The sequence below is a fragment of the Bos indicus x Bos taurus genome, chromosome 23 (assembly GCF_003369695.1).
Source record: "Bos indicus x Bos taurus breed Angus x Brahman F1 hybrid chromosome 23, Bos_hybrid_MaternalHap_v2.0, whole genome shotgun sequence".
Taxonomy (NCBI): Eukaryota; Metazoa; Chordata; class Mammalia; order Artiodactyla; family Bovidae; genus Bos; species Bos indicus x Bos taurus.
The window spans coordinates 27176898-27189707 of NC_040098.1; positions in this window are offsets into that span (position 1 = coordinate 27176898).

Genomic DNA, 12810 nt, shown 5'->3' on the forward strand with positions numbered 1-12810 from the left:
ATGTCCTGGCTATTATAAACAGTGCTGCGATGAACATTGGGGTACACGTGTCTCTTTCCCTTCTGGTTTCCTCAGTGTGTACGCCCAGCAGTGGGATTGCTGGATCATAAGGCAGTTCTATCTCCAGTTTTTTAAGGAAATCTCCACACTGTTCTCCATAGTGGCTGTACTAGTTTGCATTCCCACCAACAGTGTAAGAGGGTTCCCTTTTCTCCACATCCTCTCCAGCATTTATTGCTTGTAGACTTTTGGGTCGCAGCCATTCTGACTGGCATGAAATGGTACCTCATAGTGGTTTTGATTTGCATTTCTCTGATAATGAGTGATGTTGAGCATCTTTTCATGTGTTTGTTAGCCATCTGTATGTCTTCTTTGGAGAAATGTCTATTTAGTTCTTTGGCCCATTTTTTGTTTGGGTCATTTATTTTTCTGGAATTGAGCTGTAGGAGTTGCTTGTATGTTTTTGAGATTAGTTGTTTGTCAGTTGCTTCATTTGCTATTATTTTCTCCCATTCTGTAGGCTGTCTTTTCACCTGGCTAATAGTTTCCTTTGTTGTGCAGAAGCTTTTAAGTTTAAGTAGGTCCCATTTGTTTATTTGTTCTTTTATTTCCAATATTCTGGGAGGTGGGTCATAGAGGATCCTGCTGTGATGTATGTCAGAGAGTGTTTTGCCTATGTTCTCGTCTAGGAGTTTTATAGTTTCTGGTCTTACATTTAGATCTTTAATCCATTTTGAGTTTATTTTTGTGTATGGTGTTAGAAAGTGTTCTAGTTTCATTCTTTTACAAGTGGTTGACCAGTTTTCCCAGCACCACTTGTTAAAGAGATTGTCTTTAATCCATTGTATATTCTTGCCTCCTTTGTCAAAGATAAGGTGTCCATATGTGCGTGGATTTATCTCTGGGCTTTCTATTTTGTTCCATTGATCTATATTTCTGTCTTTGTGCCAGTACCATACTGTCTTGATAACTGTGGCTTTGTAATAGAGCCTGAAGTCAGGTAGGTTGGTTCTCCAGTTCCATTCTTCTTTCTCAAGATCGCTTTGGCTATTCGAGGTTTTTTGTATTTCCATACAAATTGTGAAATTATTTGTTCTAGCTCTGTGAAGAATACTGTTGGTAGCTTGATAGGGATTGCATTGAATCTATAAATTGCTTTGGGTAGTATACTCATTTTCACTATATTGATTCTTCCAATCCATGAACATGGTATATTTCTCCATCTATTAGTGTCCTCTTTGATGTCTTTCACCAGTGTTTTATAGGTTTCTATATATAGGTCTTTAGTTTCTTTAGGTAGATATATTCCTAAGTATTTTATTCTTTCCGTTGCAATGGTGAATGGAATTGTTTCCTTAATTTCTCTGTTTTATCATTATTAGTGTATAGGAATGCAAGGGATTTCTGTGTGTTGATTTTATATCCTGCAACTTTACTATAATCATTGATTAGTTCTAGTAATTTTCTGGCGGAGTCTTTAGGGTTTTCTATGTAGAGGATCATGTCATCTGCAAACAGTGAGAGTTTTACTTCTTCTTTTCCAATTTGGATTCCTTTTATTTCTTTTTCTGCTCTGATTGCTGTGGCCAAAACTTCCAAAACTATGTTGAATAGTAATGGTGAAAGTGGGCACCCTTGTCTTGTTCCTGACTTTAGAGGAAATGCTTTCAATTTTTCACCATTGAGAATAATGTTTGCTGTGGGTTTGTCATATATAGCTTTTATTATATTGAGGTATGTTCCTTCTATTCCTGCTTTCTGGAGAGTTTTTATCATAAATGGATGTTGTATTTTGTCAAAGGCTTTCTCTGCATCTATTGAGATAATCATACGGTTTTTATTTTTCAATTTGTTAACGTGGTGTATTACATTCATTGATTTGCAGATGTTGAAGAATCCTTGCAGTCCTGGGATAAAGCCCACTTGGTCATGTTGTATAATCTTTTTAATGTGTTGTTGGATTCTGATTGCTAGAATTTTGTTTAGGATTTTTGCATCTATGTTCATCAGTGATATTGGCCTATAGTTTTCTTTTTTTGTTGTATCTTTGTCAGGTTTTGGTATTAGGGTGATGGTGGCCTATAGAATGAGTTTGGAAGTTTACCTTCCTCTGCAATTTTCTGGAAGAGTTTGAGCAGGATAGGTGTTAGCTCTTCTCTAAATTTTTGGTAGAATTCAGCTGTGAAGCCATCTGGACCTGGGCTTTTGTTTGCTGGAAGATTTTTTATTACTGTTTCAATTTCCGTGCTTGTGATGGGTCTGTTAAGATTTTCTATTTCTTCCTGGTCCAGTTTTGAAAAGTTGTACTTTTCTAAGAATTTGTCCATTTTATTGGCATATAATTGTTGATAGTAGTCTCTTATGATCTTTTGTATTTCTGTGTTGTCTGTTGTGATCTCTCCATTTTCATTTTTAATTTTATTGATATGATTTTTCTCCCTTTGTTTCTTGATGAGTCTGGCTAATGGTTTGTCAATTTTATTTATCCTTTCAAAGAACCAGCTTTTGGCTTTGTTGATTTTTGCTATGGTCTCTTTTGTTTCTTTTGCATTTATGTCTGCCCTAATTTTTAAGATTTTTTTCCTTCTACTAACCCTGGGGTTCTTCATTTCTTCCTTTTCTAGTTGCTTTAGGTGTAGGGTTAGGTTATTTATTCGACTTTTTTCTTGTTTCTTGAGGTATGCCTGTATTGCTATGAACTTTCCCCTTAGCACTGCTTTTACAGTGTCCCACACGTTTTGGGTTGTTGTGTTTTCATTTTCATTAGTTTCTATGCAAACTTCGATTTCTTTTTTGATTTCTTTTGTGATTTGTTGGTTATTCAGCAACGTGTTGTTCAGCCTCCATATGTTGGAATTTTTAATAGTTTTTCTCCTGTAATTGAGATCTAATCTTACTGCATTGTGGTCAGAAAAGATGCTTGGAATTATTTCTATTTTTTTGAATTTTCCAAGGCTAGATTTATGGCCCAGGATGTGATCTATTCTGGAGAAGCTTCCATGTGTGTTGAGAAAAAGGTGAAATTTGTTGATTTGGGATGAAGTGTCCTATAGATATCAATTAGGTCTAGCTGGTCTATTGTATCGTTTAACGTTTGTGTATCCTTGTTAATTTTCTGTTTAGTTGATCTTTCCATAGGTGTGAGTGGGGTATTAAAGTCTCCCACTATTATTGTGTTGTTGTTAATTTCTCCTTTCATACTTGTTAGCATTTGTCTTACATATTGCGGTGCTCCCGTGTTGGGTGCATATGTATTTATAATTGTTATATCTTCTTCTTGGATTGATCCTTTGATCATTATGTAGTGACCATCTTTGTCTATTTTCACAGCCTTTGTTTTAAAGTCTATTTTATCTGATATAAGTATTACTACTCCTGCTTTCCTTTGGTCCCTATTTGCATGGAAAATCTTTTTCCAGCCCTTCATTTTCAGTCTGTATGTGTCCCCTGTTTTGAGGTAGGTCTCTTGTAGACAACATATGTAGGGGTCTTGTTTTTGTATCCATTCAGCCAGTCTTTGTTTTTTTGGTTGGGGCATTCAACCCATCTATGTTTAAGGTAATTACTGATAAGTATGATCCCATTGCCATTTACTTTATTGTTTTGGGTTAGAGTTTATACACCGTTTTTGTGTTTCCTATCTAGAGAATATCCTTTTGTATTTGTTGGAGAGCTGGTTTGGTGGTGCTGAATTCTCTCAGCTTTTGCTTGTCTGAGAAGCTTTTGATTTCTCCTTCATATTTTAATGAGATCCTTACTGGGTACTATAATCTGGGCTGTAGGTTATTTTCTTTCATCACTTTAAGTATGTCTTGCCATTCCCTCCTGGCTTGAAGAGTTTCTATTGAAAGATCAGCTGTTATCCTTATGGGAATTCCCTTGTGTGCTATTTGTTGTTTTTCCCTTGCTGCTTTTAATATTTGTTCGTTGTGTTTGATCTTTGTTAATTTGCTTAATATGTGTCTTGGGGTGTTTCACCTTGGGTTTATCCTGTTTGGGACTCTCTGGGTTTCTTGGACTTGGGTGATTATTTCCTTCCCCATTTTAGGGAAGTTTTCAACTATTATCTCTTCAAGTATTTTCTCATGGTCTTTCTTTTTGTCTTCTTCTTCTGGGACCCCTATGATTTGAATGTTGCAGCGTTTAATATTGTCCTGGAGGTCTCTGAGATTGTCCTCATTTCTTTTAATTCGTTTTTCTTTTATTCTCTCTGATTCATTTATTTCTACCATTCTATCTTCTAATTCACTAATCCTATCTTCTGCCTCTGTTATTCTACTATTTGTTGCCTCCAGAGTGTTTTTAATTTCGTATATTGCATTATTCATCTTATATTGACTCTCTTTTATGTCTTCTAGGTCCCTGTTAAACCTTTCTTGCATCTTCTCAATCTTTGTCTCCAAGCTATTTATCTGTGATTCCATTTTGATTTCAAGATTTTGGATCAATTTCACTATCATTATTCAGAATTCTTTATCAGGTAGATTCCCTATCTCTTCCTCTTTTGTTTGGTTTGCTGGGCATTTATCCTGTTCCTTTATCTGCTGGGTATTCCTCTGTCTCTTCATCTTGTTTAAATTGCTGAGTTTGGGGTGTCCTTTCTGTATTCTGGCAGTTTGTGGAGTTCTCTTTATTGTGGCATTTCCTCGCTCTGTGTGGGTTTGTACAGGTGGTTAGGGAAGCTTGTGTCGATGTTCTGGTGGGTGGAGCTGTATTTCTTCTCTCTGGAGTGCAATGAAATGTCCAGTAATGAGTTATGGGATGTCTATGGTTTTGGGGTGACTTTGGGTTGCCTGTATCTTGGAGCTCAGGGCTGTGTTCCTTGCTGCTGGAGAATTTGCTTGGTATGTCTTGCCCTGAAACTTGTTTCACCCAGAGAGGTTTACAGCGTTATATGGAGAAGAGAAGAGTAACGAGGGAGTTAGAGGTGATCCGAATGAGATGAGGTGGAATCAATAGAGGAGAGAGTGGGCTATTCAGTAATCTCTTCCTTATGTGCCCTCCACAACTGGCCCGCTCATAGTTGTTCACAGAGTTATACAGAGAAGAGAAGAAGGAAGAAGGTGGCAGAGGTGGCCAGGAGAATAAATGGGGGGAATGAAAAGGAGGGAGACAGATCCAGCCAGTAATCAGTTCCCTAAGTGTTCTCCACCGTCTGGAACACACAGAAATTCACAGAGTTGGGTAGAGTAGAGAGGGGTTAGGGAGGAGACACAGGCGACCTAGTGGAGAAAAAGGAGAGTCCAAAGGGAGAGAGAGCAGTTAGGCCAGTAATCTCGCTCCCTAGTGAAAAATGGTACTGAAGATTGGGTTCTTAAAGGTACAAAATTGGTAAGAAATAGATAAAAGCAAAAATTAAAAATCTAGAGTAGAGTTTGGAATTTCAAAAATACGATGTTAAAGAAAAGAAAAAGGGAAAGAAAGAGAGAAAAAACGAACAAACAAAAACAAACAAGGTCGTGAAAAATATAAAGAAAATATAGGTACAAAATTGATAACTAATACCAAAAAGCAAAAGTTAAAAATCTAGATTAGAGTTTGGAATTTCAAAAATACAATATTAAAAAAAGAAGAAGAAAAAGAAAGAGAGAGAAAAAAAAACAAACAAGAACAAACAAAGTCACATAAATTATTTAAAAAAAAATACAGGTACAAAATTGATAACAAATACCAAAAAGCATAAATTAAAAATCTAGAGTAGAGTTTGGAATTTCAAAAATACAATGTTAAAGAAAAGAAGAAGGAAAAGAAAGAGAGAAAAAACGAACAAACAAAAACAAACAAGGTCGCGAAAAATATAAAGAAAATATAGGTACAAAATTGATAACTAATACCAAAAAGCATAAATTAAAAATGTAGAATAGAGTTTGGAATTTCAGATATACAATGTTATTTAAAAGAAGAAGAGAAACAAACAGAGAAAAAGAAAAAGAAAAAATAAAAAACTGTCACAGAAATTATATAAAAAAAAACTATAGGTACAAAATTGATAACAAATACGAAAAAGCTAAAATTAAAAATCTGGAGTAGAGTTTGGAATTTCAAAAATAAAATGTTAAAGAAAAGAAGGGGGAAAAAAGGTCAAAAAAATTATAAAAAATATATATATATCAAGTTTGCTTAAAAAAATAGGGTCTTCTTTTTTTTTTTTTTGCAAAGTAATCGGTTATAAAAGTGGAAATTAAAGGAATAATAGAGGACTTAAAAAAATTTTTTTAATTAAAAAAATAATTTAAAAAAAAAAGAAAAGAAAGAAAGAATGATCGTACAAATAGTAAAAATATATCTAGGACTTTCTCCGGTTTTGTTGTGAGTATTGTAGGTTCAGTTCATTTTTGGCTAGTTCCTTGGTCCGACTTATATTTCTCAAGATCTATAGGCCCCTTCCTATGTAGTTGGTAGTAACCACAGGGTTTTAATCTATTGCCTTTAGCTTCCAAGGCGGTTCCCTCTGTTATAGCTTCTTCTGTTTGCTGGTCTCTTCAGTGTCTGGTTTCCACCCTGACACAAGGGGACGGTGGAGGACCCTTTTTTTTTTTTTTTTTTTTAGGCTCACTTGTTCAGTCGCGCTGAGGGGAGGTAGGGAGGGATACTGCAAACAAGTAACACTGGCGTGTGCTCGCAGTGCCTCAACAACACTGGGTCTGCCCGCCCCCCCCACCCCCCCGCCCCCCCCCACCCCCCCGCCCCCCCGCCCCCCCCAACCCCCAAGCCCGTTCATGGCGCATGTAGCTTCTCTGCCCACGCTGCTCAGGCTCTAGGTTGCTCCTCCAAGAACCATCCGTGGCTGGCCCTGGGCTGCCTGCACCTCCCAGGTCCAAGCCGCTCAGGTTCAGGCACTCAGGCAGTCCTCAGAGGCGCAGACTCTCGGTTGGGCCTGCATTTTGTGCCCTTCCCAGATCCAAGCAGCTCAGGTGATGAGGTGTTTGGCGCGTGCGATTGCTGCGACTTATCACCTCCCCGCCGCTTGGTTATCTAGGTGTGCACTGGCGCACCTTCTCAGGCAGATATTGACCGTCCAGACCCCCAAGAAGTTTTAGTTAGCAAAGAAGCCTGCTTACAGTTTTATAGATAATGTGTTTCTGGGGCTGCGATTGTCCCCTTCCGGCTCTGGCTCCCTATCACCAGAGGGGGATGGTCTGCCGCTGGCTATCTCTGTTCAGTCCTTTGTTCCGTGCGTGGGCCTGGCGGTGTCATAGGTTAGGGCTGGCTTTTCGCATGGTAGATATCCCACAGTCTGGTTTGCTAGCCCAAATTATTTCACTCAGATAGCGCTCGGGGTATTCAGGCCAGATTCTTGGGATGCAGCCCGCGCCGCGCCTCCCTGCCCAGCCCCCGCTTGCTAATGGCAGATGCAGGCGTCTGCGCTGTTTCTCCACTGGGGGAGTTACCACAGGGCTTGCAATGTGCGGGTTTTAATTGTTTATTTATTTTTCCTCCCTGTTATGTTGCCCTCTGTGCTTCCAAGGCTCGGCACAGATTCAGCAGTGAGAAGGTTTCCTGGTGTTTGGAAACTTCTCTCTTTTTAAGACTCCCTTCCCAGGATGGAACTCCGTCCCTCCCTCTTTTGTCCCTTTTTTTTGTCTTTCATATTTTTTCCTACCTCTTTTCGAAGACTTGGGTTGCTTTTCTGGGTGCCTGATGTCCTCTGCCAGCATTCCGAAGTTGTTTTATGGAATTTATTCGGGGATTAAATGTTCTTTTGATGAATTTGTGGGGGAGAAAGTGTTCTCCCCATCCTACTCCTCCGCCATCTTAGCTCCTCCTCCAGGAATTATTTTTCTTATATTAGAGAGTAGATTCCTAAATCCAGTGGAGGATTGCATTATAATACATAAAGAAAAAATCCTATATTCTCAATCAAGATTTGCAGGGTAATGTTGAGAAAAATTTTACGTTTTCACAATTTTTAAAGTTGCCTTTAGAAAAAAAAAAACTCCTTACAAAATAAAATGTGCAGTATTATACAAATTAAAAACTTCTGAATATGTGGAAATATTGAAGGAAATACACAGATCTTTTTTCAGTATAGAAACTTAGCAGTAGAAATCAATGAATAATATTTAATGACATCCCATGAAAATATTTTATTCTAAAAACTAGCACACTGGCTTTAAATCAAATCAAGATAAAATTTTTAAAAACTCAATTTAAGTTAATATGGTTATCACAACAGAAAAATGGATATTGGCACAAAACAGGATGAAAAATTTTACCAAATATCTTTTAAAATTCCTAATAATAAACTAAAGCAATCAATATAGTATTAGAATCTATATAGTATTAGAATCTGTTTAATGAGAAACTCTAAACGAATTTCTGCAAGCTTAAACGAAATGACCCCAGAGGGATTAATAAAGAGGAACGGAAGGATATGGTAGATAAAAACAAGGTGAAGAGTTTGTCTTTATCAGTTTTTATTCTGAAAATTAAAAATTTCCCTTTTTTTTTTTTTTTTTAGAAAACACGAAGAAAGAAAAAGGTATGTTATCTTCATCCATATACAAAGATTTGACTAATAACCTAATTAATTCTAATTCTTAGTTCATTTGTAAGTTGTATCAATTTATTGGAAATAAATGAGCTTATCTAATCTTTTATTAAGAGAAAGAAGTAAAAGGTCAATTTATCTCTTCCCAAATGAAAATAAATAATTGAAGAAAAATCAAACATGATTTATATAAAAGCTATATTCTTGGTACATTGGCATTATGTAAAATAGAATTTTGTCCATAAAAGAATTACTATTTGTTTCTCTGTAATTTTATTTGTGAATTTTTAACTTGTTAATTACCTCAATTTTTTAATATCAATACTTATCTTACTTGTTTTGCAGAGAAAATAAAACAGTGAGTTTCAAGTTTTGATCCACTTAAGAGATATCTTTGCAGCAAACATCGTAGTATTAATCCTGCAAAACTAATAGTCACTGAAAGCTTAATATTCCTCTTCTCTAATAGCACTTTTTATTTTGATTTTTGTTTACAAAAGGAGTGGAATGCAGGATTTACTTTACTGTATTTAGCAGGCTTCGTATAACAACTTTTACACATAAGCTTGGATAATTTTAACTTTGCTTCCTCATAACTTAATTTTTTATTTTGCCTGTACCACGTGGCATGTGGAAATTTTTTCCTCCTAATAATCTTGAGTGAAGAGTTAATACAGTTTGCTATTCTTGTCTGTTTTACTTGGAGTAAACTTGCTTTACCATGTTTTGTTAGTTTCTGCTCTACAAGAAAGTGAATCAGTAATACCTATACATATGTCAATTCTTTTTAGATTTCTTTCCCATTTAGGTAACCACAGATCACTGAGTAGAGTTCCCTGTGTTATACATTAGGTTCTCATTATTTATTTTATACATAGTAGTATATATAAGTCAATCCCGATCTTCCAATTCATCCCACTGCCGCCACCACCCCCTTGGTAGCCATCAGTTTATTCTCTACTTATGTGTTTCTATTTCTGCTTTGCAACTAAGTTCATCTGTACAATTTTTCTAGATTTTACATATACACAATATTATGTGATATTTGTTTTTCTCTTTTTGACTATTTCACTATGTATGACAGTATCTAGGTCCATCCATGGAAAATATAGATCAATGGAACAAGATAAAAAGTCCAGAGATAAACCCAGGCATGTAGGACCTTAGTTCCCTGACCTGGGATCAAACTCATGCTCCCTGAAATGAAAGCACAGAGTTTTAACTACTAGACCTCCAGAAAAGTCCCCCAAATAACTTAAATATCTCTTTTGTGTGCGAGTTGTATTCACATTTGATTTTGGAAAAAAAGAAGGCAATATTGTCTCCGTGATGGGTGGTTTTTTTTTTTTTTTTTATCTCAGAGGAAGTCCTGATTCAAATTCAAGATTCTTGATTCAGTGTTTACAACTAACTTATTCAACTGACTACAACAAACTAAGAACTAGCCACATGTTTCTAGTAGCTGTCACAAAACTTATTAGACCCAACATAATGAATACTAAGGGGGTTTTCCTTGTGGCTCAGCTAGTAAAGAATCCCCCTGCAATGAAGGAGATCCCAGTTTGATTCCTGGGTTGGACAGATCCCCTGGAGAATGGTTAGTCTATCCACTCCAGTATTCTTGGGCTTCCCTGGTGGCTCAGGCAGTAAAGAACCTGCCTGCAATGTGGAAGACCTGGGTTTGATCCCTGGCAACTCACTCTAGTATTCTTGCCTGGAGAATCCCCATGGACAGAGGAACCTGGTGGGCTACACTCCATGGTGTCACAAAGAGTCAGACACGACTAAGCACAGCACAGCATTGAATAATAAGAACCTAAATAAATTCAAAATGTACACAACAATTTTGAAAATGTAACTATGTGAACTAATATTTCTAAAAATCTCTCTTCATTTAGAAAATTGACTGCATTTGCTTTTCTTCTTCTTTTTTTTTTTCCTAACTATAGAATGTTCTCTGGATAAAACAGAGGTGATTTCAGCCACTATTGGTGAATTTATTTTGTGTCATGATGTATATATGTGAATGTGTTTCAGTGTATCTGGTTAGTGTTAACATTACTTTTGGATTCTTCAAAACATTTCGCTTTTCTTCATATTTGTTTTCCATGGTATTTATGTGAAGCTCTGTTTTATTTTCTAGATGATCTACTGAAAAAAGTTGGTAAGTTTGTAATAACTCTTCACTCCAGTAACTTCCAGTGACTTCTTCCACATAGTCTTGAACATTCTCTGCCCTTTAATCAAATTGGCCCACCATCACATGGATGTCCATTCATTTCCATCCAATTTTTCCATATGAGCTTCTTTCTTATCTTCTTTCCACTGATGTTTCCCTGTCTTCCATCATTGCTCATTGCATCTCTTTTCCATTTCCATCCTATCATATTGGCTTTCTTTGTCTCCCCAGGACTCGCCAAACTTGTATCATAATTTTCTGAGAGGAAGGGATTGGACTACCCGGCACATGGTTACCACATAAAGTTAGGACATTTACCAGTACCCAAGTCGAAGGGGCCATTAATAAACTATTATATTTTCTCTGTGCTTAAGAGAGGAGAGGAGTCCCAGCTTAATAAAGAAGTTTCTACCTCCATTGTCCTGTCAAAGATCTTATAAAAATATGATGCCATCCGCTGCTTAAGTGTGAAATTGAGTCACACTCTTTACTGTTCTTGAACATAATACTCAAAATATTCCAGTTTTTAAAATATTTTACAATAGTTTCTTGTCTTTATTCCCATCTAGAGTATTCTTTATACTTTTAAATTTTATTTGTGCAATTATTATTTCTGCAAACTGCAGAAATAATTGAAAATTCTCTTTTCAGTAATTAAACAAGGATGTTATATCTTAGAACATTGTCTAGTATATTCCAAAACTTGGGACTTCGTATGTGAATGACTACAGCTGTTGGCCTAGTATAATTCCAAAATTTTTTTTTCATAAAGCTCTTCCAATTAGTTTGATATCCTCCTTTTCTAATTATATGTTTAACTGTATCTTAGTTTAACATACTGGGTGAAACTTGGAGTATATCTTTTCAATGCATGTAGTAGGCTTCATATGAATACTGCCACAGATCAAATTTCTGACAGAAGAGTACTTTAACTATAAACTTTTGTATCACATTCCATACATATGTTCATGTATCTGTGCTTGTCTATTTGTTGTTTAGCTACTAAACTGTGTTTGTCTATATCCTATTACATTTAACATTGTACATGAATAAGTGATTTAATTTGAATTCTTTTTTCTTTCTGAGCCATGGTATTTAAAATGATGTTTCCTGTTTCTTTTTCAGACGACCTTCTAAAACAAATAGGTAAGTTTGTCTCAGTTCAGTTCAATTGCTCAGGCGTGTCCAACTCTTTGTGACTCCATGGACTGCAACATACCAGGCTTTGCTGTCCAACACCAACTCCTAGAGCTTGCTCAAACTCATGTCCATCAAGTCAGTGATGTCATCCAACCATCTCATCCTCTGTCATCCCCTTTTCCTCCCACCTTCAATCTTGCCCAGCATCAGGGTCTTTTCAAATGAGTCAGTTCTTTGCATCAGGTGGCCAAAGTATTGGAGGTTTGCCTTCAGCATCTGTCCTTCCAATGAATATTTAGGACTGATTTCCTTTAGGATGGACTGATTGGACTTCCTTGCAGTCCAAGGGACTCTCAAGAGTCTTCTCCAACACCACAGTGGTTCTCAGCTTTCCTTATAGTCCAACTCTCACATCCATACATGACTACAGAAAAACCAGAGCTTTGACTAGACTGAACTTTGTTGGCAATGTAATGTCTCTGCTTTTTAATATGCTGTCTAGGTTGGTCATAGTTTTTCTTCTAAGGAGCAAGCATCTTTTACTACCATGGCTGCAGTCACCATCTGCAGTGATTTTGGAACTCAATAAAATAAAATCTGTCATTGTTTCTATTGTTTCCCTGTCTGTTTGCCATCAAGTGATGGGACTGGATGTCATGATCTTGTTTCTTTGAATGTTGAGTTTTGAGCCAACTTTTTCACTCTCCCCTTTCACTTTCATCAAGAGGCTCTTCTTTCTCCAAACTTTGAATATTTACTCTCTTTTTAATTTTAAGCCATCTGTTGGCTTGCCTTTATCCTTAATGTCTGATTCCTTATTTAACTCTTTAGGAACTTCATTGATATTAAATTCTCTCCACTTCTTTTTACCTTACAACAGATTTTTTCCCAAAGCTTCTATTTTCATTTCCTATGTTCCTTCCTTATAAAAATGGCCCTGTACTGTCATTCATAAATTTTGTGATATAATTTCATTATAAATGTTGTATTTTCCATCTGG